Source organism: Ostrea edulis, chromosome 2 (assembly GCF_947568905.1).
Source record: "Ostrea edulis chromosome 2, xbOstEdul1.1, whole genome shotgun sequence".
Classification (NCBI taxonomy): domain Eukaryota; kingdom Metazoa; phylum Mollusca; class Bivalvia; order Ostreida; family Ostreidae; genus Ostrea; species Ostrea edulis.
The window spans coordinates 44,097,225-44,103,113 of NC_079165.1; the positions used below are offsets into that span (position 1 = coordinate 44,097,225).

General features: G+C 32.1%; 1 long non-coding RNA gene across 1 annotated transcript; it reads left to right on the forward strand.

Annotated features, from left to right (window-relative positions):
- The first annotated feature begins 1,456 nt into the window (after nt 1–1,456).
- On the forward strand, nt 1,457–4,971 carry LOC130051697 (uncharacterized). Its single transcript, XR_008799982.1, has 2 exons — nt 1,457–1,675; nt 4,461–4,971. It is a non-coding gene; the product is annotated as an uncharacterized LOC130051697 (long non-coding RNA).
- The last annotated feature ends 918 nt before the right edge of the window (nt 4,972–5,889 follow it).

Sequence of the window (5,889 nt, forward strand, 5' to 3'; positions counted from 1 at the left end):
AATAACTTTCATTCATATGTCGATTTGATATATCCCTGTGAGCTCGAAATAAAGGACACCACAGAGTCGTCCACTTCTGCTTCATACTTAGATATTTTATTGAAAGTAGACATTAACGGCAAACCGACAACTCAACTGTATGGCAAACGGGATGATTTCAGCTTCTCCATCGTCAGCTTCCCATATTTATGTAGCAATATTCCATTATCACCTGGACCCATATTTACTAAAGTTCGTAGACGTAGACGTAAACGTAGGATTTACGTCTGACTTAAGATTAGAGTTACATACTCATAAAATGGTATTCACAAAACCGTTCGTAGCCGCAAACGTAACTTACGATATACGATTGCACTTACGCGTGCGCAGTGGCTATTTTCACTTCGAAGCGTAAAAAGTGTGAATTTGCTCATTTACTTTGAATTCCCTGCGCTACCGCCGCATTATGACGAAAAAGAACACAGAACTTTGTGAGAAAGCAAACGGATTTCAACGTATATGTATGCCTGCCAACGGTATGTCGATCAACTGTACCGTTATTCAGTGTTGTTTACAAATCCAAATGGAAGGTTCATCAAATTTAACGCATTTGACTTGTGCATGGATCTGCGATGCTGTAGCCTAGGTGTTCAAAAAAAAGTCGGCATGGACTGACAAGTAAGTTAAGTTGTTTGTGTAGTAATAACCTTAAATGTTTTACCACTGACTACTCGTCACTAGGCCCCTAAATAATGTTAAATTGACTTCAAGGGGATTCAGTACACGACACACATCGCAAAATCACAGTCCCTTATTCATTTTGTTCTCAACCTATGTAGCTGCTATAATGCCAGGATCTTGATTTCTAAATAGTGAGCACATATACATATGTGTTAGTTATTTACAATTTTATATGTGCCCACTATTAACACATTAAGACACAAGCTCATTTGTGTACATGGTAACTTCAAACTTTTGACAATACCACAATTGAAATTCAAAATTATGTATCCCATTTTTTTTTAATTTCATGACTGGGACAACATCAAAGCAGTATCATAGCTACCTGTACACAAGTACACATATGCTTTCACATCATTTCGCAAAAAGAAAAACAAGAATATTGGTGAAAAATGAATCTAAAATATACATTATATATACAGGCACTAATTCTTAAATGTGTGATTTGTATGTGCCCCTCTATTGCATGGTTATAAAATATGAAAATTATTATTGCTTTAACAATATATACTGTGGGCGAACAGGTAGATAGGGTGAATGGACTCGGTACCAGATGAGAATAATTACAGTCTCTTTTAGCATCATTACAATTATTGCTTGTGCACATCCATGTGCAAAACTTTCAAAAAATATTGTGAAACAAAATCGCATTCAAATACGGTTGTACAACTGTGTGAAGTCAGTGTTAATTTATTTAATGTAGAATAACATTGACTATATATCAATTGGAGATATTAGGTGTGATATACATGTAACATGCACTAGATATATATCCAAGTTAGCTGACCTCTGTTATTTTTCAAAGGGTCATAAAGGTGGTCAAGAAATAAATTGCCAACAGACAGCAGCATTCCTTGATTTAGATGCATTTCTCTTCATGTTCTCTCCTGAAAGATTTTCCATGATGCCTCAGGGTTAGGATTGGGATGCAAGATGTACAGTACATATATATGATGTAAGTATATCCACTGTTTGTACACATTTAATCATTTCTGTACTTACAAAGTTTTAAAAAATCCAAAACAAATTATGGTACATGGTACATGATGTAATGATTTTTGTAATGCATTGATGATTAAATCCTTAGGCAAAGATTTAAGAACATAAATTTATGAGTTTTTATGATCAAAGTTTGTCCATTTTGCATGTTTTGTACCTGTCTGTCTAAGCATATCTTCACCTTTTTGGCAAATAGAAATTTAACCAATCTAAGGACATACACTATGTTTCTTTGAAATTATTTTTTATCTCCTCGATATGAAAAATTCTTGCATGATTTCCAAAATAATAGCTGTAATTTTGTCACCAAAATTTGAAATCAACACTCAATAAAAATTGCTCTATATTATATATTTCTGATCAGTAATAACACATGTATTCAGTTATTTGAAACACTTTTTAATCTCAAAGCAAGCAAATGAATATATGTAATTTTGGTGATTAAATAATTATTATCTTGCAAGCCAATAATTCTTCTTTTTATATTTCTTTACACTAAAAGCGGTTATGAAATGTACTTTTATTAGGTCACCTGAGTTTACTCAGTAACCTAATGCAAGTAGTATTCATTCGTCGTGCGTTAACAATTGAACATTTTTAACTTCTTAATAATTACCAGTCCAATTCTTTTCAAATTTGGTATGAAGCATCATTGGGACAAGGGGGACCAATTTTCAAAAATCTTCTTATCAAGAAACACACATATATAAGAAAAACTAAATGCATAGTGATGTAGAGCAAGCAGGCCTCTACCAAAATTGTAAATTTCATGATCCCCGGGGTAGGGGTTTTGACCCCCAGGGCGTGGCAAATCTTGTTATATAGTGTTTATGTGTATAAAACACTTAAATTACATCTTCTTTAATGCTATTGATACTAAATTGAAACTAAATGGATAGAGCAGGAAGTCTTTTACCAAAATTGTAAATTTGATTTCCCCCAGAGTAAGGGTTTTGACCCCAAAGTGGGGCCAAACTTAGTATATAGTATTTATGTGTAAGTTTGCTGATACTGTATAAAACATAAATGCAGAAAAGAATGTACAAAAAATGGTGAATTTCACAACCCAGGGTTATGACTTTAAGATGAGTCCAAATTAGTCATATCTTTTGATGTTTTCATGTGAATACACCTATTTAAAGCCTTTCATCAGTGTATGCACTTTGAGGGATGTGAAGTTTTAAGAACACATCTTGTTTTATACTGTTGCTGGACATTAGAATATAATTAGCTTAGATATTTAGAACAGGAAATTTTTTCTAGATTTCATAGTCCATGGAAGTAATGATACTTTTCCACTAGTATTCAGGTGACCGATAAGGCCTGTGGGCCTCTTGCTAGGTTTCTGTTTGTTTTTTATTTTTTATTTTACTAAAGAAATATTTTTATTAGTCAGTAATACATATTCCTTTGCCATTGGGAGATTTTGAGAGAAAAAAATGGTTGCCATCACTTTCACAGCAAATATGTCCCTTTAAATTTATAATGTTATACTACCATGTATTATATGTCAGCCTGAGTAGCTCAGTGCAAAGGTACCAGGTTCAATACTCAATTGTGCTAAAGATTTTTCTCACCTTCTTTGCTGCAGTAAAATCCCATTCATATACCTTACTGCAGTACATATCAGCTGATTTTACATTTTTACTAGCCACAACCAGGAACTATCAAAATATGTTAACTCTAGACTAATTAAACCTGAGAATTTAGTAGAAAGAAAATAGAATGCAAGTGAATTGTACCTGAAATGTCACAAAAAATTATTTTTTATTTATAAACATGAATGACCTTAAGGTACTCCGTCCCTCAGGTGCAAAAAAATGAAGATGTATTTTTTTACCATTATTGTGAAGCTTTTCTTACGTACTTGTTATTATGACAAAGAATTGATAATTATTTACCATTGTATCCAGGTGATCTTATGAGATAATTGATCATTACGTATACAGTAAATAATAGAAAACAAAAAGAATTATCTCAGTTTCATCAAATTGTATTTCATATACTGTATGTTGACTTGTTTGCTGCCTAAACAAAATATTCATTGGGTGAAAGGATTACAAAAATAAAAATAAATTGCATTGTATCCAGTAAAATATAAAAGATAATGACTGAAATCAATATGACATCAATTTTCAGAATGTAGAGTTATCTCTCTTCCATGAATTTGGACACAGCAGTAATGATAGATGTGCGCTTTGTAATCCTGGGCTTGCCCTGAAAATTCTCTGTAAATAAGCTGTGTATCCCATCATAGCCTCTTCTCTGATGTGCTATCTGCAGATGTTTGAAACCTAGTCCTGAAAAAGATATCTTTTTACACATGCTTTTACGTGAGTTACCAAACATTGCTGAGGATTGGAGTCCCTTAACTGAAACTTACCATTCTTGGTTAAAAAGTATTTTTTTCTGGTTTGGAAAGAAGCCAATTTCATTACAAGGGGAATGGTTAATGAAAAAATACTAAAGTTGACCTTGGGGTCATTTGAAATCTTTTTCTTAATATGGGCTCTTGGGTTATAAATCATTAAAATTAGAAATTGTAGGTGATACTTAATGATATCTTCCCAGATATGGTGTACGGTAGATGAATATACTGTAAATAAAATCAGTATTATCACAATTTTACAGTTTATTTAACTAACAATTATGTTGCATGTATTTTTTAAGCCTTATGAAATTTGATTGCAGTGTAATGACAGTTGTTTATTTAAATCAATGTAATACTATTATTTTTCTAGGTCTATGGGTACATTGCTGTAATGGCCTGAAAAATCTTTTGTGAAACCGAGAAATGTTCATCTTCCATTGCCATGATTGTGTAAAAGGACGAGCAGAGGAATGATTCAAAAATATATGGCAGGATTGAGAATCTAACCCATGACCCGTAGTCTGGTACTCTACCCACTGATCAATCCATGCTGATGGTCCATCTGCTACATTGATGTCATCTTATATATATTTATTCATTTATATCATATGGACATTTAAAAATTGACAGTAAAATAAAAAAAGTTTGATATTCAGCAAAATAGAATTTGTTACAATACATGTTTAAGAAATTAAGTACATGTACATGCATTGTTATGCATACAATTATGTACATGTAATTATATTTGTTAATAGATAAATTTTTAGATGAATTTTCATGTTGTTATTGATATTGACATGTACATGTATTACTTCCATTTCTAGAATGATTTTAACATCTTGATATTAAAAAGATGACATAATAAATAAATCTTAAATATTTGTCAACAAAGTTGTCTGATGGGTTAAAATTTGTAAAGAGGAGCATTAGTACATATGTCGGTTTAATGTGAGAAGCCTTCAGAATGAACTTTTATCAGTGAGATTTTTGTAAATTGGGGGGGGGGGGGGTGTTCAACAAAATAATATGTATGTTGAAGGCATCATCCTTGGAGTTTGGTAATGTACACTGCAAAGACATTTACCTAGCTGATCACATATAAAGGTCAATTACATACAAATCATGAATGGTAGAAAGATTCATATATATGCATTATCAATGAAGGTTTGACTCCTGTAGGATTATAGTTAAAGGAAATGGCACTCTGAAAGATTGAAAGTCTACACATGACTACACTAGTAGGCATCACAATTGCTCTCTGAAACAAATTACACAAAATTGTATTCTTGGAATGAAATGCATATCTTTTTTTTTTTAAAGAAATATTTATTTAGAGGCTCATTTCCCTGTTGTGTAAGTTACAATGTAACAAATAGTAATTTGGACTACCAATATTTGCTTATAACCACAAAGTAAAGATCACATATCTATAAGTAGAAATAGTTTTTCTATAGCTGTCGATCACCATGTATTCTTGTACACACAGTGACTCTCTTCTTTTCAAATCTAAAACATTGCATGTTTGATTGCATATATATACATTAATTCCACCATGTTTGGAAAATTAAAAAAATGTATTTCCCTGAAAGATGCTAGACCTACCCTATATAATAAGATAAATGGCAAATATTCTTCTTTTTTAAATAACCTGCATGACTAAAATAAAAAGCTTCCCAATTATTTCTAAAGGCAAGATTAGATCCACCCAGTCTGATTCAAATCAAATTTCGCTCGATATACGGACAGCGACTGTCCGTATATCGAGTGAAGTGAGAGGTTTGATTTTAAATCAGACTGAG